Genomic DNA, 27,491 nt, shown 5'->3' with positions numbered 1-27,491 from the left:
GTTGACATGCACGTCAATCACGCCCTCAATTTGAACGAGTGGGTTTGTCGTGGAAATGGGTGGAGGAGGCGGATCACAGACATTCACCGCCGGCGAACTCCGCAACACCCTCTCCAGGAACTGCCCCAACACCACGGGAGGGGACTCGTCGCGGCGGAACAGGACCTCGCCAGGTGCTTGCCCTCAGGTTCATCAAGACGCGAACTCCCGTCAGCCAAGATGACCACCACCTTGATGAGGATCGACGACGGCACAACATTAGCGAGGGAGGTGCCACAATATCTACCGCCAATATATCCGTCGGAGAACACGCCATGCCTTCCGCATGCACCTGCGACCTACAATCACTGGCAACAACATCAACCATAGCTGCACAATTTGCGGAACGAGCTTCCCAGAAACGCGACGCCGGCGTGGGAAAACCGATATCCGACCAGAAGGCCTCCTTGAGGTCCTCGTTTTCCTCCTTCCACTCCTCACCACACAGTGGACCACCCCAGCTCCGAACCGGGATCTTCGAGAACCTCTAGTGCGGAATCAAACGGAACCTCGAAAGAACACGAATTGCCGTTCGATGCCCCACCCTCGTTCTCCCTGAAGAATCATGATCCACTGGAGGGGGAGCGGAAGACGCACTCCAACAAGATACATCGAGAGAGACCACCTTGAGCTAGGAGTGAGACGGCGGCTGCGGCTAGGGCCTCCGGCCATCGGTCATCTCTTGATCCCTTCACAATAGTTGCCAACCTTAAAAAATGGGGAGAATTTCAACTTTCTGGCCTATATGCCCAAACTGATTCATTAGTTTAAAGTAGATTTGTTCCCAAACTGATTCATTAGTCCCTGCATACATTTACATATGGGACATAGAACGAAGAGCACGTACATACGTAGCTAATTAATCACATTCGAATGTACCAACCTGGTAGTTGCAGCAGGGGCGGGCCCACTTCAATTCAAGGGTATTCAGTTGAATACCCAAATATTTTAAAGAAATACCGGTATATGAACGTTCTATGGAATATATAATAGAAGTAAACCGTCCTATGTTTACACAAAAGGCCTGAGTAGCTCAGTGGTTCGGAAGTGATTGCTAAGTCTTCTGTGCAGGGTTCAAATCCCATGTTTTCCTTTTTTCCTTGTTTTCAAAATAATTCTTTTGTATGTGCTTTTGTTATAAGAGGCTCATATAGTGTTATTTCTACTCATGTATTCATGTTAAATCAGTTATAAATTTGTACTGGCTACATATTCGATACTCTAGAATTGTATGTACTTTTGTTACTTTTCCTGATCCAAAATAAGTGTCTCAAGTTTATCTAGATTCAGATCTATCTAAACACGTTTTAGTGTATTGATACATTTAAAATTAGACAAACTTAAGACACTTATTTTTGTATTGGAGAGAGTATAAAAAGATCTTATGTTGGTAAACTCGTACTTTCTCAAGCCCAACTATCCTTCATTTTGAGGGTTTCTCAAGTACATATGAGATACTTATATTTATTGGTTCATACTCCAAATTTTTATAAACTTTATTATATGTCATAAAATATTTTTATAATTTTGAATACCCATGCTCAAAATCCTAGGCCCGCCCCTGGTTGCAGGCATGCGTTTAATCATATGATCCATCTTGCAGCCGGATGGAAAAATAAAACCCACGCGACGATCTCTCCGTGATTAACTCAACAAGGCAATTAAAGAATATCAGAATCAATTAAGCCCATGCAAGTCAATTACTCCTGCCCCGCGTCTGCCGTAGCCTCTTTCCTTCCTTCTTCCCGAGAACCCAGCGGCAGCATGTCATCGATCCTGCGAGGCGGCGATCCGATGGCTGCTGCTTCACCTCGCACTCGTCACGCGGATCGGGCTCCCATCCGTCGTCTCTCCGGATTCCCAGCTGTTCCTTCCGTCTCGCAGCTTCCCGCAATGGCGCTCTATAAATCCCCCCATTCATCAAGTGTTGCCTCATTCCTTCTCCACAGACCTCACGGCCTCCACCACAAATTCCATCATCTTCAGCTCAAGAATCTCATGTGTAGTACTGGTTATACGTACGTTTTCCGGTGAGACAGCCTGGCAGAGGCTGGAACACAGCCGCGCACGACATGGTGAGGAAAGGCCATGCCGGCGGATTAGACGCAGGCATGCTGCCTAAGAACTTTGTTTTCTTGATCTACCTCTTAAGTATATCTGGCTTTCCTCGCCGCCATCGGCCACTTGACAATCAGTGTATGTGTGTTGTTCCTTCTTGGCATCTGGTCTTCTGTTGTTGGTCTCTTTCTGCATCGTTTCTCTGAATTTTTCTAAGTTGACTTGGTTGAATCTTGAGGTTCAGCTAGGTACATAGGAGATGACAAATAATAGGTAGGAATTGCGTATGTTTAAGAATAAATTTTATTTGGTTTACTAGTAGTAGTAGTACAAATTTTGATCTCTGTAAAATTCTAAGAACATATTCACTTCCCCAATCCGCTGGCGCAAATATTGCAGCCAAACCAATGTATTGGGCACTTCTGGTTTATTGATTCAATATTTATTCTGTATACATGTACGATTAAAGCTTGTGTCTCCTAAACATAGGCAGGCCACATCTTCTCCAATTTTAAGGGAGGATATGTAGTTCCCTGACCTGGACGAGATGAACAGCTAACTGAACTTCATCTATATAAACTTTGCATCTCTGAACCTTCTGAACCTGGTTGTCTTGGCGCTGCTGTCTTCGTCAGGAAAAACACCTCTGCTGTTGGGCCAAGGTCCTCACCTCGCCGGAGTACCCTCCGCAGCCACCTCGTCTACCCCAACTTCATCCACTCCCCCGGCCGGATTCTCCTCCGATCTACCCCTGTTCGTCCACCACACTCGTCCCACCCGCATCAGGTCAACCGGCACCGCCCAAGCCTTACTGATGGGAGGCGCGGCGCCGTCCAGGAGCCATGGCATCACGCCCTGCTTGCTCGCTGGCGCGGTGCGCGAGGCGCCGCGAACTCGCCTGGCCGCGTCACTCGTATGGCCGACGCGGTTTTGTCCGTCTATCTTCACGCCGGCGAGGGGCACGGTGCCAACCACGAGGATGCACCGGCGGCCGCGACGTGAGCCATGGAGGTCCTTCCTCCATGGCAGCTGCGAGGATGGAGTTTTCCTGAGGCCTCGGCCATGGAGAACGGTCTTCTCATGTAGATGCAGTTGCAGTTGACGGCTAGCACAATATTACTCTGAACCTGCCAAAGTCTGCTATGGATGCACTATTAGGTTGATTCAGATAGTGAGCTAGATGCGCAGGTGACGTTTTTGATTGGTGGATAATCACTAGATTGTGGCTTTTTTTTCTCTGTCAACACTGCTGTCGTACCTTATTGGCTCACACATATGCATATCTAAATCCAAATTGTCTTTTGACTTAATCATGTGCCTTTCATGCCTACTTGTATAGTTGTAATGACCATGTTTATGTGATAGCCTATTAAGTGATGAGATTTGTAAGAACTATGGCACACCATTGGCTTGCTTGGTACTACTTGTTACTAAAATGTCCTGATAATTAACTGCAAAAAGGATAGTGTTTTTCCTGTCTTTTCATAACCTACTAATTAAGCAGACATGAATAAATAAATTGTGATCTTTGCCGCAACCTTTATTATATTTTAGTGCTGGTATATAGCTCACGCGTCTAATAACCTTGTAAGCATCCTGTTTACTTATAGTTCATTCCGAATAAGAATGTAAAGAGTCATTTGTTAGATGTTCATCTCGCAGATCTTGAAGACAACCCAGTTTCATTTTCAGCGGGATCCGTAGCTTTTTTTATAAGTGCCATCGTATTATAAATATTCTAAAGAGCCTACATGTATTACAACGCACTGTATGGCCTGCATGCTAAGAGTTCACATCATCTCCTAGTCGTGCATAGAATAAATGTCTTCATTATCCTTGTTCTGAACACGTGATCCTGTTACTGATTGCTGTTTGTCTTGATGGTATTATAGGCAAGTCGGCAACTCTGGTTTCTCATTATCATCATTCTGTGTACTATGTCCCCGATGGGCACCTCTGGTCCTCGCCGTTGCTAGGAACGTCATGTTGATAGCGGCTTCCTGCCCTGCTTGATACTCCCAGAATGCATGCGTCGGGGCCAGCTCCGGGCCAGCTGAGCTGTGTAATGTGATGGTGGCGTGCGGGATGCAGGAGGACGAGTGGGTGCTGTCTGCCTAGGTTGAAGCAAGACACGTGGTGAGCTACAAATTTAATATGTGAACTCCATTCCGTGTTTATTGTAGCACCTATCAGGTCTTATTCTATGTAGGCTAATTGACTGTTATCTTGAATCTGTGGTGAAAAGAGATACCTTTTACAAACAGAGAAGGCATTGAGGTCAAACAATTAAGGTCAACCCGGATATTATCTTCAAATAGTTATTTACTAAAAACTAAAGATTTTGATGTGTTAGATTTTGTTGATTTGTTAGACGAAAGTCCAGAACATATGTTGTCAATTATGACATATTGGTAGCTCATTATAGCATGAGATTATCCTTACTTAGAATGCATAGGTGTTCATGTGTTGCTTTTGGGGTAAGGTAAGTCTAGCGTTTGGTGTATGGCACAATCTTGTACATCTATTAGATGTACATCTCACTGATCTTGAAGACAATCTTGTTTAATTTTCAGCGGGATCCATAGGCTTTTATAGTTGCCATGGTATTATAAATATTCTAAAGATAATACATGTATTACAACGCACTGTATGGCCTGCATGATAAGAGTTCACATCATCTCCTAGTCGTGCATATAATAAATGTCTTCGCTATCCTTGTTCTAAACCTGTGATCATGTTACTGATGCTTGTTGTTTGTATTGATGGTATTATAGGCAAGTTGGCGACTCTGGTTTTTCATTATCATCATCCGGTGTACAACGGCCCAGATGGGCACCTCTGGTCTCGCCACCAACGTCATGCTGCTAGCGGCCGCCTGCCCCGCTTGATACTCCCAGGATGCATGCGCCGGGGCAAGCTCTAAGCCTGCTGAGGTGCAGAATGTGATGGCGGCGTGCGGGATGCAGGAGGACGAGTGGGTGCTGTCTCCTCGGTTTGAAGCAAAAGAAAAGGAGGCATGATACGCCAAAAGCGAGAAAAACTCCATCCTTTTTCTTTTGACATCCCCATGCCACCACACCGGGGGGCATGGGGACGTCAAAAAAGGGGCCCTATCACTATAAACTAAGACACGTGGTGAGCTACAAATTTTATATGTGAACTCCATTCCGTGTTTATTGTAGCAGCTATCAGCTCTTATTCTATGTATGCTAATTGACTGTTATCCTGAAGTTATTTTTCCACACCAATCATATATTGTCGGGGTGTAGCACTAAGTTGGAATCTTGCCACGTGCTAATCATAGGTGTCTGAGATTTTTGTAGAGTAACTTTTGTCGTTGTAGATGACATTTTTGTTACGGTATCTAGATCATGAACATTATGTTTCTTTCAAGGTCATGTCGTTTTCCATCCTGCAACTAGCACCGTTCTTAGAGGTGCTACAGCTAATCGATGATGTTGATCTATAATTTCTTTGTTTGTAAAGAGCTAGCATATGACTCTGCAAAAGTTGAACTTTAATATATGCATTCTAAAAGAGCTAATCTAGATCATGAAGTAATTGATTAGAAATATACATTTGATGCCCATCAATTTTTTCTTGTTTCATAAAAAAGATGTTAAGAAAAGCTAGCACGAGGGACATGGCTTTTGTCATTAGCCAAAATTTCCTATTTGTATTTGCATGTACACCAAGGTGGTTTTCGACTGCACCAAGTGGTGGTGTGGTTCCAGAACGTGCTCAAGGAGGCGCTTGCCGGCGACACCGCTATGCATGTGCTCATGGACCAGATGTGTAAATACAACATCAACAAGAATGAACAGAAGGTGAGCCCAGACTTTTATGGAATCTGTGGTGAAAAGAGATACCTTTTACAAACCCAGAAGGCATTGAGGTCAAACAATTAAGCTCAACTCGGATATTAGCTTCTTCAAACAGTTAGTTAGTGAAAACTAAATATTTTTATGTGTTTGATTCTCTTGATTTGTTAGATTGAAGTCCAGAACATATGTTGTCAAGTATGACATGTTGGTAATCATTATAGTATGTGGTGTTACAAGATTATCCTTACTTAGAATACATAGTTGTTCATGTGTTGTTTTTGGGGTAAGGTAACTCTAGCGCTTGGTGTATGACACAACCCAACTTGTGTCTGAATGTTTTGTTCTCTTAAATCTTATTTCTTGCTTTCCAATGTGATGATGTTTGTGCCTAATGCTTTTCTGTCATATTCATTGCTATATTTCTGTTGATGCAGTCATTGTCTTTCCCTGGCGATGTTGTGCTATGAATGCTAGCTTCAGTTCCAAGAACTATGTTAATGTCGATGTAGGCTTCTGGCTACCTTGCATCTGTACTTCCACAATAGAGTATTCTACTTCAGTTGTCGCCTTAGAGTTTGCACCTTGCCTGGTTTGAGAGCTAATGCTGCAAATTCCTTCCTTGGATGCATGAGCCTTTTATTTTTTCCCTAGCTCATATTGTATATTATAAATCAAATTTAGCAGTCTTCATAGTATTATTAATCGGCTTTTGCACTTCAAATGATGATGAAATCAAGGCTTGTTTCTCAACACATTCGTAGGTGCCGCCTAAGAGCTTTTTCCCTGCCATGCTTGAGAGTTATTGCTGCTAGATGCTTCTATCGATGTCTTACGCAATTCTAGACATAATATATTTGTCTCTTCCATTTGGTTTTATTTATTTCAGTGGATGGTAATGTATGCCAATGATAATAAAATTAGTGCTTGGTTCTCAAAACATTCACAGTTGCCACCTAAGATCTTTTGCTTTGCCAGGGTTGAGAGATAATGTTGTTAGATCCTTCTTTGAATGTCTAAGGGAATATTTGAGCTCACTATTAATTTTGTTCTGTATTATTTCTGCAAACTAGTTTTCTCCTCTGCCATTCCTTTTGGTCTTGATCTTGTTTATGTTTCTTATCTCTTTATTTTGGATAGTAACTTGGATAGATTATGGGGAAAATCCTAACAAAACACACCATTTTTCTGGACTACTTGGTGCACTCCATGTGTTATGTTGTCAAATCTGTAATACTGATATCCAATTCCCCCCGGTTTCCTAAGAAATAGAATTTCTCATTTTCTATGGTTTAGATTTAAATTTTTTTTTCGAGAATACGTCCTGGAAGACGTATCAATCACATAGAAGAAGAGGCTGACGGCCGATACAACTCCACACACACCCAAGACGATACATAGCCAAGCGGCTTACAACACCCCGCTACAAACGACCCGATGAGAACGACCCGCCCCCAACATCCTACCAAAAGAGGTGAGGAGATGGAGCACGGAGCCACCGAACCGCGTCACGAACCAAGCGAGATACCACCATAGCACGACCGCGACTCCAAGGCAGCCCGGACCAACGTACCTCCCCTCATGAGCCTAGAAGAGTCGGCGAGGAGAAGGCAGGATCCTTCGGACTTGGAGAAGCAGCTGACTAGGTTGCATCCACCACGTCGTACATAGCGCCTCGAAGCCCCAAGCCCAGGCCAGCAGCCAACACCGGCAGCGCATCGCAATGTCCAGCCTCCAGTAACACATCGGCCTCTCCCCAAGTAGCCTCGACAACGTCTTCAAGAAGAGAACGACGCCGTGGCGCCGCCGCCGCCTTGCCCGATGGACTGGACATAGGGTTTCCCCTGGCACCAGAGGAGAGGGAAGGCATAGTTGGGACCAAAGATCACGCCTTCAGGAAGGAAGCGGCGCCCTCGGGCGTCGCCGTGATCCGCACCGGAAGCACCGGGCAGGGCTTTCACCCTGGTCCTTCACCGTACCCCCGATGCCGCCAGCGGCGAACTGGAGACGATGGACGTAGATGCAGATGCTGGCTTGGACCACCACCAGAAAGGCAAGAAGCCACACCGGCCTCACCGTCGCCGAAGAGGAGTGCCAGCCACCACCGGCCTCACCGGCGGCCAGCAAGAGCTCGAGGTAGGAGCCACCCTTGCCGGCCAACCACCACTGCAGCTGCGCCCACGCAGCACGCCGGAGACAGAGCTCCTCGCGCCGCCACCACGCCCCGAAGCCGCGGCCCGCGCCGGCCCGCACAGGCCCAGATCGAGCCCGGCCACCACGCACCACCACAGCCACCACGCGCAGCTGCAGCGGCCACCACTGCCGCCTCCATGTGCGAGAGGACGCCTCGACGCGGCTCGCCGCCGCCGCCGCCGCGCCAGCCCCGCCGACCTCCGCCGAGATGCACCGCCGCCATGGATCAGCGCCGCTCGCACGGCCCGCCACGCGCCGGGTAAGGGAAGGCCCGCCGCCGCCGGCACCGCGCGGGCTTTGCCCGGCGGCACACGCTGGCGGCGGCAGGGGAGGGAGGGGAGAGGGGGAGCGGGAAGGCGGCGCTAGGGTTTTCTCCCCTTGGGCCGCCGCGGGGGACGACCAGGGGAGCGGACCACTTAAATTGTGACAACTTCGGTTTAGATTTAATTTGCCTCTCCGGTGTTAAAAACTTACTAGTCATACCATCTATCTAGACTGATCGGTTGCAATGCGTTGTCATTCTGCAATTTTGAGGCCAAATTGAACAACTTTGCGTGGTCTGCATGTTGCGAGTCTTTGATCATTTGTCCTTGATCTCTTATTATGTGGTTTTCCCATTACTTTGGTCTTGCTAATGCCTTCACTCTTTTTTGTCGATAGTATTTGGTGTGGACAATGACGATAAACATGAACAAAATACACCGTCTTTCGGGACTGATTAGTGCATTCCACATGCCATGCTGTCAAATCTGCAATTCTGATGTTCAAATTAGAAATTTTGTTTTTCTCTGTTTCAAAGTCGTTCTTCAGTGTTGAATTTCCATTTTAGTGCAGTTGTTCATGCTTGTCCGGTGATGAAAAATCTTCTAATCATAACATCATTGGGGCTGATTAGTCGCTATGCGGCTATGCTTTTATTCTGCAGTTCTGGGACCAAATTGACAATACTTTTGGTTCTCTTAAATAAATTGTCTACCGATACTAAATATATTTTGGTTACGGTGGTCGTGGCGATGGTTCTTGGCATGATCAATATACTGCATGCACGCGGGATGAGCGTGAAAGGCTAAAACACCGAGGTTACTGCCTCACTTGCTTTCCGTTTAGAAGATGGTGTGGTGGGTGAGGAATGGTGGATGGGGCGGTGGGGAGGAATTTTCGTGCCAAATTGAACAATCTTTTTTTTGCTTTCTCTGTCTATCAGTATATAATATTTGTTGGGTCTTGTTGTTGGTTAGATTGTGTTTGCATTTGATGAACTATGTGAAAGTTTTTCATCATTGGGGACCGATTGGCTTATTGGCCATGCTGTCATTTCCAGAATCCTGAGATCTGATTTCATGCATCCCGAAATTCTCAATTCACTGTTTTCTCTTTTTTTTTTAAAGTTTGTTTGTTCTCTTATCTTTTTTAGCAGTTGCTCCTTTATGTTTGTTTGGGAGCTCTGTTATTTTTATTGTATTAGTAAGCTATCTATATGTACTACTGAAGCTTTGCGGAAAACATGTTGATGCTCTTTAGGTCCATTGCCGTCAAATCTGCAATTCTGACATATTTGACATTAGATTTCAGAAGTCAAATCCTGATGGTTTGATTAGATAGGTGATAGTTATGAGTGGCTACTTATTTGATAAGATTTTCTAAATTGGTTTAGCCAAAAGAATAAGCTCTTGTAATATGAGTAAAATGATATCTTCTAGTAATTTTTGGTTTGGGCATGCTTGATTTTTATGAGCTTCACACAAGTGTAGGTAACGTTGCTGGTGTGTCGTTCTGCTGGAAAACTCTCAACCATTAATCTCACCTACTTATGTGTATTTTTCAGGTTAGTGATTCCATTCACATCATAGACAACTCAGTTGAACATCAGAACCTCGGCATTCCACTCCAAAGCCGTCGGGTGTGTCAAGTAGGTATAGAATTTATAGCTGAATCTGATTGATCTCTCTTTCTCAGCTACTTTGTGCTGAAATATTTCCTCGTGTCCTTGTCAATTGTGAATGCAGATGGTCTTCTTCTTCCTCCTGATGTCATTGATGCAAAGGGGCACAGTGGACTTGTCGTTACCATTGTTGGGGTCATTCTACTTCTCGGTGCATGGCGAAGAAGTGTCTTAGCTGGACTGAAACTCTTAAGCACCGCACCGGCTTCAACGAGCTACAACTAATGTAAGCCATCCACTCCTTGATCTCTTCTTCTAAAGTTGGAGGTGTATGTTCTTACCCGAATATGTACTCATGGGAAATTGGTGTTTTCGGTCTCCAAAGTACATCTTCTAAAATGAATCATGGGAATGTCTTCTTTAAGTAAATACGAAATACATCTATTTAGAAATACATGCTTCTTCCAAAGTTTCCCTGCATGACCTGTAACTGGATGAAGTACTTGAAAACAATTCTGCATCTCTTATCTTGTATCTTTGATAGTAAGAAATGTGTGTTAGTCTTAAGCTTTTCACCCGTGAGGAATATTTAAGGGTACTATCTTTACTACCTTTAAGAAGCAGGTTTTTAGATTTTCAGATTTGAGTATCCATTACTGTGTAATGTATATATTGTTAAGAAATTGCTTGTCTGAACAATTTACTTATTTTGACAGAAAAGTGTCACCCCAAATTCGCAAGTGCAGAATGATAGTTATACAGATAGAAGCATGAGATATCCGATATTGGACATCTTTAATGTTGAGCCCAATTGTTTGACGAAATCCCACAACTTCTTAAGATAGATAAGTGGCGAACTTGCACTCAGGTAGCTGATTTGGATATCAAGTGTAGTTCTGATCCTTTTTGGAGCAGTACTAAAACTGCCAATGTTGCTGATGGCTACAATTTTTTGAGATAGATGAGTGGCGAACTTGCACAGGTAGCTGATTTGGATATCAAGTCTAGTTCTGATCCTTTTTGGAGCAGTACTAAAACTGCCAATGTTGCTGATGGCTCTAGTATACCTATGAATGAGTAGATAGAGGCTTATGTAGGTAGCCCCTAGCTTTCCCAAGTCCCGCTCTTAAGCATTATTGATGTTTCTCCATGCTAGGCCTACACTGGCTCGAAACTTTAATGTTTGCATAGTTCTTGATTTCCGTTCTTCTGCTGTTTTGGCAGTATGCATTATATACATCTAGTATCAACGAATGAAGTCATTAATTTTTTTTTATTTTATGGAGTTCCTGCTATAATCAAGTATATATTCAGGATATCTTTGAACTTTTCTTATACAGGGAGTTATACCCATGGGAACCTGGTTGCAAATGTCAGTAGGTTAGGTAGAAGTAGAGTATGGTTATTCGTAAATCATTTTTGCTAGCATGTTTGGATCTGCTTTAATTTTCTAATATTGTTCCTAATTTTCTTGCAGTTACACAGAAATGTTACAGGGCAACCTTTTCTTCAGAACAAGGCATGTTTTTTTTCTCTATTTTCAACTGGTTTATGTGGGAAGGTGGTTGATACATTATTTGGTAGCATAGACACTGATTTGAGAAAACAACAAAATAGTCACATCGTCTTCATGTCAGGTCCAAATATAAATTTGCTTTAGTAATTCAACATGATGCCACATCCTAGTTTAGTTGTTCTTCATTCTCAATCAAGTTGATTCATTCATGACTAGCTTTTTTTTATTTGTTACCAAAACATGTTGTTCTGCGACTCTCTGTAGGGCTAGACCTTTGCGTTTCATTTCGTTGAAAAGATAGAAGTTTTTGTTACATTCCTACTAGCAGGAGCGGGATACAAGAGACAAGCTAACTAATGCACAACCCAGGTCATCGGCAACACAATCCCAATGCCAGTTGCCCTAGCTTTGGCCTAGCGAGCTGCTTCCTCCTTGATGCTTGCAAGAAGGCCAGCGGTCGAAGGTTGTTCGCCTTCAAAGACACGGTTGTTCCTGTGTTTCTACACCATCCATTGGAGGAGTAGGGTTGTAGTAGCCAGCCCCTTGCACAATGTTCAAGGTGTGTTCTAACGCGCCTAGAACAACCATTTGACGACGGATGCTTCCTGTGCTGGAGGGCGCATGTCATCCGGAGCCAAGACAATATTTCCTACCAGATTACCTTGGTGAAAGGGCAGGACAGGGTCTGGTGCAGCATCATTTCAGGTGCTTGTCCACCGAGCAGGCATACTGGATGGTGTTGGAGCCGGCGGCGAGCGAGACGGTACGCCGTCTTGGTTAGCTAGCCAGTGGAAAAATTTCACACGTGGCGGTGCCTAGCTTCTCTAGATGAGCTTCCAAGCTTTGCTCGCTCGAGGTGGAGCTGAGCCTTTGAAGGTCAATAGGTAGTAGGATTTATTGGTGTTGTTACCGTCAGTAGTCCACTTCCAGATAAACTTCTCGGTGTCCAGGTTGAGGACCGTGTGCTACCTATTTCATCGATGCCAAAGATCTTGTGTATGTCGCAAGCCCAGCTATTTGCATGCAGGCCATCGTCTACCGCCCTCACTTTCCGCCTTCTTTTTGGGTTGCAGGCATGGAGCTGAGGCATGATCTCACTGATGGAGCGTCTGCCGATCCAGCGGTCTTCCCAAAACAATGTGGTATGGCCGTTACCCACTATCATCAAAGTGGAAGCAATGAAGAGGGCACATTCCTCTACCTAGAATTGGAGTTCAAGGATGCTCTAGGCTCGGTCGGTTCATGTCAGTGCGGCTGTACCAGAGCCAGCGTAGGCGGAGGGCAGGGCCGACCTCTCTCTTCCCAGGGCCGCTATGCCTCTCTTAATCTAGGTTTTTCTGCCATATGGAGGTAGACCCTTCATTACTGGACTTGTTTCAAGTGTTTTTCTGTGTGCTATCTTCTAATAAGATATCATGGAGTGGAACTAGTAATGAGATGCCTCAGTTATTACTCTACACGTTGAACATTTCTGGACTTCTTACAATGTTTTTCAAGTGTTAGGTTCCTCGAAATACCTCTGCACTCCAGAGTATTACTATTGTTTAGTCAACTTCACTCTTGAGTACTCTACACATTGAGGCGTCTTTTTATTGTTAAATCTATTTGTATGCTTGATATGCTCGCTGCTTGGAACCTTGGGAGTGTTTCAGAACTCAATTGTAACTGATTGCCATTAGGTTTAGGTGATATAATATATATATGGGTTTGCAATGCATGATTCGGAAGGATCTCATAGCACATCACATGTTGTATGTAACCCTCGCAGGAATGTTTTCATATCAAGTTTGGTTGAATCAAGTTAATTTGCTTCTACTTTTACCTCTGAATGTTATTTTATTGCTCTGTGTCTATTCAGCTGTGAAATAATTAAGACAATATTTTAGCATTGAGTTTCTTTTTTGTTAACTGGAGCTTGATCTTCCCTTAAATGCAAATATCTTACCAAAAATTCAATGTTCTGCTAAAAAAGGAGGGATGTTCTGCTAGCAAAGTATCGATCTTTTGGTTATCTTGGACAAGCTTTTGAGACTGAATTTACAGAGTTCATTTGTTATGATTCTAGATAAGTTGATTCCCAATGACTTATTACTAACATAGAACATATGCTGCATTATGGAAGGAGTCTGCGGGGAGCAGCTGCTAACGCATTTGTAATAACAGAGTATGATGAACTAGTCCATGTGTTACTTGATCACTTCAATAGAGGATTCCTGGATTTTCTTATTATATGTCTTGGAGCATACTGATGCATTGAAAGGTTGTGTAGTGTTACCTAGTTTTAGGGTTGCAGACCGAAAGATCTCGAGATAGTTCAACTGAAAAGTAAATTAAATATCTTGATGGTATAATAGGACATTGGTAGGAATTATTGATGACTACTTCAATGGGTACTTCTCTAAAGAAATATCGAGTATCAGGTATTTATATATTTTTAAAGCTTGCATATACCAGTGTTCTGACCCAAGCACTAACCAAGCTAGATTATGCCAAGATGGCTGGTCTTGCATGATATGCTTGCACATCACATCCAGGTAGAACTTGAGCAGCCCTAACCACTTGTCAGCTTTGTGTGTCGTTCGGCTGTTGTACCTATTTTACTCTTAGCAATGGTAAGAATTTATTGTCCGCTGTCGTGCAGGTAATGGAGAGCTGAGCCTTCTTTGACCTGTGGTAGCTGGACGTGATACCGGCTGTCAGATGTTGTGGCGCTTGCGAAGGGGAGAAGTGGAGTCGGCCTTTATGCAGCGACAGTGGAGGAGCAGAGGTAGCTAGGAGGGATCCTTGGCTGCGAAAAGTATAATGCTTGTTTTGGACATGAAAATGGATAGTTGCATGTATCTAGTAGCTACCATATATGTTGGCATAATCTAGCTTCGTTAGTGCTTGGGTCATTTTGGTTCCGGCGGCTGCTAGCAAGTCCGTATCAACTTTCTCAGATTTGCTTTTGTCTAATAATATACACTTTTTTCCATGATTTGCCATAACAAATTGTGAGCTATGGCATCTTTTTGCCGAACTGTCTTTTTGAGGTGCGGCCTATACCAACATGGGTGTTTTGAGCATTTCCTCCAGTGATGTATGTGCCAAAAACTTTTGTGGTTGACAACCTGATCCTTTTGTATGCATGTGATGGTACCTGTGTACTGATTCGAGCAATAGATTCCACCGAGTTGAGAAAAGACGACCAAATATTGGCTCCTCCTAATCACCCGAATGCTTTATATGAGGTGCACCTCATTTGAGTTAGTTACTCGATGTGGTCAGCAAAACTAATCACCGGAATCTTAGAAAATAAAATGGAATAGCTGCGTGAAATGTATTAAGGAAAAAAATCATGGTTTCTTAAAATGAAGGAAAGCAAGGAAAGCAAGTCCCTACCCAAGCCAACGGTGAAACATAAATCCCGTTTATCTTGCCAAATTACTCCAGACTTAATGCTCTTCCAAACAAACCCACGTCCAGATACCAGCGAAAATCAGGGGTCCGAAAGACTATCCACGACTCCTAGAAATGAGATTAAACGCCCCACGTAATTAGCTAGCAGGTTCCTTATTTAACGTGACCTTCCTCCATGTCACCAATCCGTGGCAGCAAAATGATCTGGACGGTCCATTCTCAAGTAAAAACTTCTCCTTAATGGTGATGAATAGATGGATTGGAACAGAAGATCTATCGGCAAGAAATGGCGGGAGGCGAAAAGCAGCGACGAAAAAGTGGCGCCAGTGTTTCGAAATTTGAACAAAAACCTCTAGCCTTGACCCTTCTCTATAAATATGAGATGGGGTGGAACCAACGCGTGCGTCGTGTGTGACGACTTAGACTTTGACTCTTTACTCGTCGAGGAGAGGAGATGAGATGAGAAGAGACTCTGCCTTGACCATCGTAACGTCTTCTCGCCTGATAAGTCGTGGTCCGTGAGGGGCAGTTGTAGGCGGTGGTTGCCATCGTCGGATGGATCTCAGGCTGTGAGCTATCATTCACCCAGGAGGTATGCATGCACGCGCCTTTTGTTTCCATGTTCTGTACAATCTCTTCGGTTGGTTCAATTGCCTTGTTCGATCTATTGACGGATGGATCCGTGGAGTTTGTTGTAGTTGCGATCGATGCAGACTTTGAAAGGCCCCTTGGAGCGGGAGGAGAAAAAAGGAGAAGCGATCGATGGATGGATGGACGGTGTACGTCCGGCGGGCGAACCGATCGACGACACGGTGCGTTTTACAAACTTCTTTTTTTCTTTTGCTTCTATTTTTGAATCCAGTGGCCCATCCCGATTGATGAAACCTCAATTGATTAATTAGTTCTTGCGCGCGTGAACAATTTGCGTCCATACTCATCACCCCATGATTTGTTGCTTCATGGCGATCAAACATACACGCGCGTGCAGGCGAGGATTGTACACGGCGAACACGCACATGCTGGCCGCGGCAAACTTCCGTACTGCAAGTAAGCCTGCAATGTGAGACGGGGCGATGCGATTCAGTAACATCGCTTTTCATAGTTGGCAATGAAGATTTGAGTCCAACAAGAACAAAACGTGCAACTAGACTTTCTAGCTTTGAACAAATATGAGCATTTCATAAATTAAATTAGTTTGCAACAGACGCACAAGAAATCTGTAGGGTGGGCACACCCCCTAATTTTTAATTTTTCCTGCCCATGTGTGATAAAAATTTACCCAAATGACTAAATATTAATGGTTTTCCAAAAAATAAGGGTGGGCCACGGCCCACCCAGCCACCCAGCTGCGTACGCCACTGGTTTGCAACAGTTATTTACATAGCCCAAGTTACAGCCTCCCAGAAAGCTGTAACGTTTCGCTTCGTGTTCCCGAACTGGACGAGAGAAAAAGCTCCAAACTGCATCTAATGGCGTCCACCGGTCCAACTCCCCGGACGACCTCGCCCGCGTGCCTCACCATCTGCTTCCTTCGCGCTGCCCCCGGATCCGCCCGAGGTAGGGGAGTTGTCGAACGGACGCCGGCCGAGACAGGGGAAGGGCGGAACGGACGCCGGCGCGGCCTATCAGCGGCGGCGAAGGCCGCCTGAGGAGAGACGGGGTCTCGGGAGGATAAACGCCAAGCGGGTTCGTCGCCGCCGGTCTACAAACATGTGCAGACGCGGATCAATAGATCGCCGCCCGTGGAAAGGAAAGCTCGGAGACGGATCGATAGGGCTCCGGCTGTTGGCGCGCGTGGCCCTGTCGGTAACAGCACCGGAAAGAGAGGATAATTCGACGGGAACGGCGGCGGCAGCGCGGTGATCTTTGGCCGCAGCCCGCAGAGCGATCGGGGCCGCGGGTGGAGGGAGGCAGAGGAGGCGCGAGGGAAGAAGATTGGGTGGCGTCGTGGAGGCAGAGTCTTCTTTGAACGAGATCGCGCACGTGTTTTCCACGTAGCGCGCACGTGGCCCCTCCCTATGCTCTGGCTGGCTGGCACGTATCCGGGATTTCAACTCTTTGGAGGCTCTCTGATTTTGCGAGCGTTTTGTTAGGATTTAATTAATAGGTTAATTAAAGGGGTAATTCTCACTCGTGTAATTCTCTATGTTGATTGGTTTGTCAACAGACACAACCCTTTCTCACACCTCTTCGAACAGACGTGACACATATTCACGTCCCTTCCCCTTGTATATAAGTTGTGAATCATCAATGGAATAGAACAGTTGAATCATTTGTTGTCTCTCTCGTTTGCTTCTTAATTTTACTTTCAACACGTTATCAGCACGCTCTGCATCTAAGCGATTTCGAGAGGAAGAAAATCTGGAGATCTTCAACTCCCTCGTGAGGACGAGAACAGAGAAAATGAAGGCCACAATCCAGCACTTCTACTGCTAATTAGTAAGAACATTGATTTCATACAGAGGTAAGAATCATGTTTGGGCGCTTCCTTCCTGTCTCTGCTTCTTGACGAAGATGGATACATACTTATGCGCCGTCGCCGTTGAGTTCGTGGTGTTCAACACTGCCACCACGGCGCTGCTCCTGATGTTGCTGTCGGTGTCGCGTCTCCCGGGCGCGCCTAGCGCGGGTTCGCGAGGGTCATGCGCCCGCCTTTGTCCCGACGACAGCCGTCGAGCATGATGACGCGCACCGTGCGCCATCGCCGCGGTCGTCGTTGTCGATGCCGCCGCGCCTGCCGTCCCCAACCTCGGCCACGCCGCCTCCTTCACCGCGCGCACGATCCCGCCGCCGCCTCACGAACCTTGGCCTCACGTTGTGCCCTCTATCGGGTGGCCGTGCCGGCCGCGCTCGGGTTCGTGAACGGCTTCTCCAACGGCGTCGCCCCGGGACCCGACTTCCTGTGGATCCTCCGATGAGGATGAGCACTGCTGGAGCGCCATTTGTTGCCGGTGAGCGACGCTGCGCCGGCGAAGGAGAGGCGCGTGGTGGTCGCCGCTATATTGGTCGTCGTCTTGGTATGGTGGATTGAGGAATCGTCTCGATCCTCTGCCTTATCCTGTCGTACGACCAGACCGATAGGTCCTACATGGGCTGCCCAATGTGACCCTTATCCATGCGGTTGAGCCACGTGCTCCTGCAAAATCAATACGTCTATATATTTCAGCTTTCTAGCAAATCAGTCAACCAACAACAGTTCTAGCAATAGATTAACTCCTGTTTTAGACTGTTAAATTCGGTACATCTGTTATAATACCGTATATTTGTCCAGTACTTCGTATTGTGATGTAATATATTTCCATGTTAGTCACATGTTGAGATTAATTACATATTTGCAATTGAGATTTTAAATTTCTTGCAAATAAGACATCAATTCATCGTCTTGGTTGAGTTCTTTGGCTCAATACGAGCATGAATTGATATGCAAAATTTCAAGTGATTTCTTCATATTGATGTATTGGGAATACAAGGTAGTGTGTTATCTACTGCATTGCGTACTATCACCACTACTGTTTAAGCCTACATTTTATCATATTTGACATTATGATTGCTTAACAAAGTGTTTTCCCAAACATTTTATTAAGTTATGAAATAAGGTTCTAGAAATATGAGTATCTACTGATTTTATCATATTATACTCTCTAGTGCTGAGAGAGGGATCCTGAAATTTATTTTGGAGAGTATCTACAACATGTCATACTTAACAATTTGAAGTTCACACTAATAATTCAAGTCCACTGCTTGAAATTATCATTAATTTTGCATAGTTCATTACAACATAACCATGATGGTTTTTATGATTTACCAAGTATAAATTAATAATCTCTGGTTCACCCATGTAAGTAAACGATGGCCAAAAAGAATTTGAGGCCTTCGCCCTCAATGGCCACAACTACCCTACATGGGACGATGGACATAAAGTTCGGCCATGCATCTCGTGGAATAGTGTGTGCAATCTAGGCCCTGAAGGATCCACCTTCGGCTGGAGTCACGCCGCCAACAGAAGACAAAAGGTATGTTGTCTTGTAGATCATAAGACATCATACATCCAGATCATAAGGGTTGTGAAAGGCACGGCAAAGCACAAGTTTGAAAAAACTAAACTTTGCGACGAGTGTGGATGCTATACGCATATCACGCAGGAATGCCACACCCCACAACATCTGGTTTTTCTGTATCAACAATCGCTGGAATGCAAATAACCTTAAGGGGAAATGTTTGAAGCTCACTTCAACCTTCATCCAGACTGCACTAATAGAGATGGCTGTTCGCGAGATATTCCTCTTCGACATTGCAACATCATGACTCTCTAGCGGTCACAGGACCCTATGGGCACGGAGAACATGATCATTGAGTATGCCTCAACCGACATGTTTAGAGACTTTAACTAGTCCCATTATCTCCTTAGTGAAAGATTTATTCATGTCCATTTTTGTTGTTGTAATAGAACATATATATTGTATTTCACAATATATTTTATCAGCACTCTGGTATGAATAAGATTGAATGTCTTCTATATATTTGATAAAGATTTCCACAATGGAAACTCTCTAATTCGATATATAGATTTATACGGGATTCAATCCAATGGATGAGGAACAAGTATTTAAAAAGGTACCATCTCTATTGTTTGGATTGTACTACACGTACATCCAACCTGTAGCACATGTTGCCTATAAATCAATTTCATTGGTCATGATTTGCATGAAGCTAATTTTCCTTAATAATTGGATATTATGTAGCTCATTTTGAGGTTCTCATATAGTCCCTCGATCGAATGCATTCGAGGTGATATTTGTGGCCTCTTCCAACCATAGTGTGGACTAAAATCGAATTATAATCAATTCGAATGGACAATGATGCAAAATTTTCTTCATGTGCCTCCAATAATTATTGCATGGCTTTCGAAGATTGGAGTTCAGCACTTTGTCACATATGTCAATACACAAAAGGTTTGGTTGAATATCTGAGCAAGAGGATCGGGCTCGTTGCACGACCTTTGTTAATGAGTTGAAATTTTACCAACTTCACGTTGGAGTCATGCGGCTTTACACACCCTTGACTAACTAACTGCATATTGCAGAACTTCCCCTCTGCAATTGATACGTGGAAATCCTTCGAGCATTTCCCATCTGCGTAAGTTCGGAATCGCTTCACGCGTACCGATCTCACCACCACAACGTACATCATAGGCCCACAAATTAGGGATCTATGTGGGGTACAGATCTCCATCGATCACTAAGTACCTTGAACTCCTCATAAGGGATCTGTTCATAGCCTCGTACATCAATTGCAAATATTGAAGGATGGGTATTTCCAGGCATTAGGGGGAGATTTCAAGTACCAAATAGAATGCCAGGAAATCATTTGGAACTCCACTTTCCTCCTCATGTCCACGTACTCAAGAATATGGACTATATGTCTAGGATTCACAAATTTGCAACAATTCGCAAATGACTTGCCATAATCATTTACTGATCTCAAAGGTGTTATATAATCCTTTAATCCGGCTAGAAATGCGCCCGAAAGAGTGGAGGTACCAAAAAAAACCACTCAACTTCCTATTCCTTAAAAGAGGGGGAGTAGTACGACCTCTAACCAGGATCTAGCTTCCTACAAGCAACAAGGAAAGACGAGGAGAAATCCTCTGAATCAGTAAATACATATCGACCTAGCGTTGATAAACACCTGATGGGTAGTATACACCCAGTGGACGGGAAACCTCCACAACCTAGCTTCAGTTTGCACACACTAGCTGGGACATCGGAACACTCGGACTCACGCGTATCAGGAAATCACGAAGAGTCATCATGGGTGTTTGAGATTTCCTCCAACTATATCAATTCTGGAGAATCATATGATTAAAGCCTACAAATGTCGACAATATTTCTCTTGTATGATTGCAAACATCCTTCACAATGATTCAGATCCAAAGACCATGGACATGGCATAGAGTAAACCACTTGCTCGGACTGAAACAATCGAAGGATGCAATCCAAGAAGAATTAGCCTCGCTCCTCCAAATGAATTCCCTATGTGGTTCAATATGTTCTCTTCCAGCAACGGAATGACATAACAAGGTGGTGAGAAAGCAAGGCTTGTAGCACAAGGTCGGATTTACGCAGAGATCTGAGACCTAATCTCCATATGCGAGTGAAATCCTATTTCCGATACATTATATCATTGGCAGTACAAAATCATCTATCTATGCAGTTGATAGATGTAGCGACCACACATCGATGTGGATCACTAGATTTGGACATATATGGTTCTCGATGGAATCACAATCCGAATCAAAACGGACATGCAACATGTATTGTGTAAAATCTTTAAGTCGGAATATGACTTATTGTTGTCGGTATATTTTGGTACAACCGACGTAGTGAGTTCCTTATACACAAGAATTACTCCTACAATGATGATTACTCATGCGTTTTTGTCATTGATGCGTGCAATTAACACACGTCCGTTGGGAACCCCAAGAGGAAGGTGTGATGCAGACAGTAGCAAGTTTTCCCTCAGAAAGAAACCAAGGTTTATCGAACCAGGAGGAGCCAAGAAGCACGTTGAAGGTTGATGGCGGCGAAGTGTAGTGCGGCGCAACACCAGGGATTCCGGCGCCAACGTGGAACCTGCACAACACAACCAAAGTACTTTGCCCCAACGTAACAGTGAGGTTGTCAATCTCACCGGCTTGCTGTGAACAAAGGATTAACCGTATTGTGTGGAAGATGATTGTTTGCGAAGACAGTAAAGAACAAGTATTGCAGTAGATTGTATTTCAGATGTAAAGAATAGGACCGGGGTCCACAGTTCACTAGCGGTATCTGTTGGAGATATGCCCAAGAGGCAATAATAAAATGGTTATTATAATATATCTTTTTGTTTATGATAATGTTTACATACCATGCTATAATTGTATTAACCGAAACATTGATACATGTGTGTTATGTGAACAACAAGGAGTCCCTAGTAAGCCTCTTGTATAACTAGCTTGTTGATTAATAGATGATCATGGTTTCGTGATCATGAACATTGGATGTTATTAATAACAAGGTTATGTCATTATATGAATGATGTAATGGACACACCCAATTAAGCGTAGCATAAGATCACGTCATTAAGTTATTTGCTATAAGCTTTCGATACATAGTTACCTAGTCCTTTCGACCATGAGATCATGTAAATCACTTATACCGGAAAGGTACTTTGATTACATCAAACGCCACTGCGTAAATGGGTGGTTATAAAGGTGGGATTAAGTATCCGGAAAGTATGAATTGAGGCATATGGATCAACAGTGGGATTTGTCCACCCCGATGACGGATAGATATACTCTGGGCCCTCTCGGTGGAATGTCGTCTAATAGCTTGCAAGCATATGAATGGTTCATAAGAGACCACATACCACGGTACGAGTAAAGAGTACTTGTCATGAGACGAGGTTGAACGAGGTATAGAGATACCGATGATCAAACCTCGGACAAGTAAAATATCGCGTGACAAAGGGAATTGGTATCGTATGTGAATGGTTCATTCGATCACTAAGTCATCGTTGAAAATATGGGAGCCATTATGGATCTCCAGATCCCGCTATTGGTTATTGGTCGGAGAGAAGTCTCAACCATGTCTGTATAGTTCACGAACCGTAGGGTGACACACTTAAGGTTTGATGTCGTTTTAAGTAGATATGGAATATGGAATGGAGTTCAAAGTTTTGTTCAGAGTCTCGGATGGGATCCAGGGCATCACGAGGAGTTCCGGAATGGTCCGGAGAATAAGATTCATATATAGGAAGTCATATTCCAAGTTTGGAAATGATCCGGTGCATTTATGGCAGGTTCTAGAAGGTTCTAGAAAAGTCCGGAAGAAAGGCACTATGGAAGGTGGAGTCCCGGAGGGACTCCACAAGCTTGGCCGGCCAAACCCTAAGGGAGGAGTCCCAGGTGGGCTCCACCTGAGGTGGCCGGCCACCCCACCTAAGGAAAAGGTGGGAGTCCCACCTTGGGTAGGACTCCCCCCTTGAGTAGGTTTCCCACCTTTGGGAAGTTTTGGTGTTGGGGTCTTATTCGAAGACTTGAACTACAACTCTTGGGGCTTCCACCTATATAATGAGGGACAAGGGGAGGGTGGCCGGCCACTCTAGCCTCCAACCTTGGCTGCCCCCTTCATGGCCGGCGCCCAAGGCACCCCTCTCCCTAAACCCTAGCACCCCTCCTCCACATACAACTCCCGCATACGCTTAGGCGAAGCCCTGCCGGAGTTCTCCATCGACACCGCCACCACGCCGTCGTGCTTCCGGGATTCCGAGGAGGATCTACTACTTCCGCTGCCCGCTGGAACGGGGAGAAGGACGTCGTCATCAACACCGAACATGTGACCGAGTACGGAGGTGCTGCCCGATTGTGGCACCGTCAAGATCTTCTACGCGCTTTTGAAAGCGGCAAGTGATCGTCTACCGCAGCAACGAGAGCCTCCTCTTGTAGGCTTTGGAAATCTTCAAGGGTTAGTCTCGTTGCTCCCATCTTCTAGATTGCATCTTGGCTTGGATTGTGTTCTCGCGGTAGGAAAATTTTTGTTTTCTATGCTACGAATCCCTACAGTGGTATCAGAGCCGTGTCTATGCATAGATGGTTGCACGAGTAGAACACAATTGTTTTGTGGGCGTTGATGCTTTGTTGTCTTTAGTTCGAGCAAGCTTAGACCGATAAGTAGTAGTAGTATCCGAGCAGTACGAACTCTTAGTACTTAACTGCTCGAGGGAATAAATGTATCACCTAGTAAGACTGTTATATTGTAAGCTAAGGTGGGTTCGCCTCGAACCCAGGAGTACCCTCTTAGGACCCAAGAGGAGCTCCGAGATGATATGTACATTATGCTTGTAATAATAAATGAATGAGTTATGGACCTTCTATGTTATGTTGTACTACCCTGAGGGATGTAATATTTGCGGATTGGTACTTCGTGAATGTTATGTCAACGACTGGCATACTACAACATGCAGTGGTATGCAGGGTCACCACAGTTGGTATCAGAGCAAAAGCTTTGACCTTAGGTTGGAACCTAGTAAATGGGACAGAACGTTAGGAGTCAAATAGGATTAGTAAAGAATTCTCTAAAAATATGGTGTATATTCACTTGAGAATAAAACAATCATATCTTTTAGTGCGATAATTCTTTATTATCTCTATTATGATGCATTATTACTAATCTTATATTCTTTCTATTCTACAGCCAACTATGGCAAGTTCACGTGCGGGATGTAACGTGAAAGTGATGGAGTCAACATTGAGTGACTATGAAGGAGGACTCGTGGACATTCTTCGTGCCATGTTACTTGAATTTGGGTGCGATCCCCAGATCCAAGTAAGGAAATACATGTACTATGACGGTACAGTATTGGCGAAGTGTAGGGTAGGACTAAGACTTCCAGAAACTCTAGGAATGAGTATAGTGATGCCAGCAGGTGAGGCTAGAACTATCCAAACAGCCTACCATATAGCCATTATGAGAGCCATCACTGATATTCGGGAACATAAGACGAAAGAGCTTATGGGTTCCGAATTCTCACACATTCCTCATATGGAGGAGGATGATGATCCTATGCTTAACCACTTCAAATTTGCAAAACGCAAACCAGCAGAAGCCGCTAAGTACATGGACAATAGTCGCAACCTTCTGTCATTTTTCTTTCAGTTGAACCGACATCTGTCGGGGGCAATTGATACAATGCTAGAAGAGTTCACTGAGCCCAAGGAGGAGACTAAGGGGAAGGAACCAATGGAGAATGAGGTTCACACACCAGTTTACTCAGCTGGTGATTACATTAGTATTTGATACGTCTCCGACGTATCGATAATTTCTTATGTTCCATGCCACATTATTGATGTTATCTACATGTTTTATGCACACTTTATGTCATATTCGTGCATTTTCTGGAACTAACCTATTAACAAGATGCCGAAGTGCCGATTGTCGCTTTTCTGCTGTTTTTGGTTTCAGAAATCCTAGTAAGGAAATATTCTCGGAATTGGACGAAATCAAAGCCCAGGGGCCTATTTTTCCACGAAGCTTCCAGAAGTCCGAAGATGAAACGAAGAGGGGCCACGGGGTGGCCAAACCCTAGGGCGGCGCGGCCCCACCCCTGACCGCGCCGGCCTATGGTCTGGGCCCCCCGTGCCGCCTCTTGACCTACCCTTCCGCCTACTTAAAGCCTCCGTGACGAAACCCCCAGTACCGAGAGCCACGATACGGAAAACCTTCCAGAGACGCCGCCAACGCCGATCCCATCTCGGGGGATCCAGGAGATCGCCTTCGGCACCTTGCCGGAGAGGGGAATCATCTCCTGGAGGACTCTACACCGCCATGGTCGCCTCCGGTGTGATGAGTGAGTAGTCTACCCCTGGACTATGGGTCCATAGCAGTAGCTAGATGGTTGTCTTCTCCCCATTGTGCTATCATTGTCGGATCTTGTGAGCTGCCTAACATGATCAAGATCATCTATCTGTAATTCTATATGTTGCGTTTGTTGGGATCCGATGAATAGAGAATACTTGTTATGTTGATTATCAAAGTTATATCTACGTGTTGTTTATGATCTTGCATGCTCTCCGTTACTAGTAGATGCTCTGGCCAAGTAGATGCTTGTAACTCCAAGAGGGAGTACTTATGCTCGATAGTGGGTTCATGCCTGCATTGACACTGGGACAAAGGATGAAAGTTCTAAGGTTGTGTTGTCTTGTTGCCACTAGGGATAAAACATTGATGCTATGTCTAAGGATGTAGTTGTTGATTACATTACGCACCATACTTAATGCAATTGTCTGTTGCTTTGCAACTTAATACTGGAGGGGGTTCGGATGATAACCTGAAGGTGGACTTTTTAGGCATAGATGCAGTTGGATGGCGGTCTATGTACTTTGTCGTAATGCCCAATTAAATCTCACTATACTCATCATGATATGTATGTGCATGGTCATGCCCTCTTTATTCGTCAATTGCCCAACTGTAATTTGTTCACCCAACATGCTGTTTGTCTTATGGGAGAGACACCTCTAGTGAACTGTGGACCCCGGTCCAATTCTCTTTACTGAAATACAATCTACTGCAATCGTTTCTCTTGTTTTCGCAAACAATCATCTTCCACACAATACGGTTAATCCTTTGTTACAGCAAGCCGGTGAGATTGACAACCTCACTGTTTCGTTGGGGCAAAGTACTTTGGTTGTGTTGTGCAGGTTCCACGTTGGCGCCGGAATCCCTGGTGTTGCGCCGCACTACATCCCGCCGCCATCAACCTTCAACGTGCTTCTTGGCTCCTACTGGTTCGATAAACCTTGGTTTCTTACTGAGGGAAACTTGCTGCTGTACGCATCACACCTTCCACTTGGGGTTCCCAACGGGCGTGTGCTTTACGCGTCATCAAGCTAAATTTCTGGCGCCGTTGCCGGGGACCTGAAGAAAAGTTACACCACAAAGATTTCTATCTCCCACGTCAACTGCACGCCAGCAGCTAAATTTCTGGCGCCGTTGCCGGGGAGATCAAGACACGCTGCAAGGGGAGTCTCCACTTCTCAATCTCTTTACTTTGTTTTTGTCTTGCTTAGTTTTATTTACTACTTTCTTTGCTGCACTAAATCAAAATACAAAAAAATTAGTTGCTAGTTTTACTTTATTTGCTATCTTGTTTGCTATATCAAAAACACAAAAAAATTAGTTACTTGCATTTACTTTATCTAGTTTGCTTTATTTACTGTTGCTAAAATGGCCAACCCTGAAAATACTAAGTTGTGTGACTTCACAACCACAAATAATAATGATTTCTTATGCACACCTATTGCTCCACCTGCTACTACAGCAGAATTCTTTGAAATTAAACCTGCTTTACTGAATCTTGTTATGCGAGAGCAATTTTCTGGTATTAGTTCTGATGATGCTGCTGCCCATCTTAATAATTTTGTTGAACTATGTGAAATGCAAAAATATAAAGATGTAGATGGTGATATTATTAAACTAAAATTGTTCCCTTTCTCATTAAGAGGAAGAGCTAAAGATTGGTTGCTATCTCTGCCTAAGAATAGTATTGATTCATGGACTAAATGCAAGGATGCTTTTATTGGTAGATATTATCCCCCTGCTAAAATTATATCTTTGAGGAGTAGCATAATGAATTTTAAACAATTAGATACTGAACATGTTGCTCAAGCTTGGGAAAGAATGAAATCTCTGGTTAAAAATTGCCCAACCCATGGACTGACTACTTGGATGATCATCCAAACCTTCTATGCAGGATTAAATTTTTCTTCGCGGAATTTATTGGACTCAGCTGCTGGAGGTACCTTTATGTCCATCACTCTTGGTGAAGCAACAAAGCTTCTTGATAATATGATGATCAATTACTCTGAATGGCACACGGAAAGAGCTCCACAAGGTAAGAAGGTAAATTAATCGAAGAAACCTCTTCCTTGAGTGATAAGATTGATGCTATTATGTCTATGCTTGTGAATGATAGGACTAATATTGATCCTAATAATGTTCCATTAGCTTCATTGGTTGCACAAGAAGAACATGTTGATGTAAACTTC

General features: G+C 44.3%; 1 long non-coding RNA gene and 3 other non-coding genes across 7 annotated transcripts; all 4 read left to right on the top strand.

The window, feature by feature from the left end:
• Positions 1-2,766: 2,766 nt before the first annotated feature.
• On the top strand, positions 2,767-14,384 carry LOC127325543 (uncharacterized). Of its 4 annotated transcripts, none has more exons than XR_011754561.1 (7): positions 2,767-3,285; positions 3,990-4,233; positions 4,872-5,232; positions 5,794-5,924; positions 9,937-10,024; positions 10,118-10,279; positions 12,583-14,384. It is a non-coding gene; the product is annotated as an uncharacterized lncRNA (long non-coding RNA). The 4 variants fall into 4 exon arrangements; XR_011754560.1 differs by having other exon boundaries at positions 5,794-5,992; XR_011754559.1 differs by having other exon boundaries at positions 9,937-10,020; positions 12,583-14,383.
• LOC127325648 (small nucleolar RNA SNORD14) lies at positions 6,637-6,757 on the top strand. The gene has a single exon (XR_007867320.1). It is a non-coding gene; the product is annotated as a small nucleolar RNA SNORD14 (small nucleolar RNA).
• Positions 6,822-6,942, top strand: LOC127325645 (small nucleolar RNA SNORD14). Its single transcript, XR_007867318.1, has one exon. It is a non-coding gene; the product is annotated as a small nucleolar RNA SNORD14 (small nucleolar RNA).
• LOC127325651 (small nucleolar RNA SNORD96 family) lies at positions 8,782-8,877 on the top strand. Its single transcript, XR_007867322.1, has one exon. It is a non-coding gene; the product is annotated as a small nucleolar RNA SNORD96 family (small nucleolar RNA).
• Positions 14,385-27,491: the final 13,107 nt, after the last annotated feature.

Source organism: Lolium perenne, chromosome 3 (assembly GCF_019359855.2).
Source record: "Lolium perenne isolate Kyuss_39 chromosome 3, Kyuss_2.0, whole genome shotgun sequence".
Lineage (NCBI taxonomy): Eukaryota > Viridiplantae > Streptophyta > Magnoliopsida > Poales > Poaceae > Lolium > Lolium perenne.
Note: the sequence above shows the minus strand (reverse complement) of the source record. Positions and strands in the feature narration are given on the sequence as shown.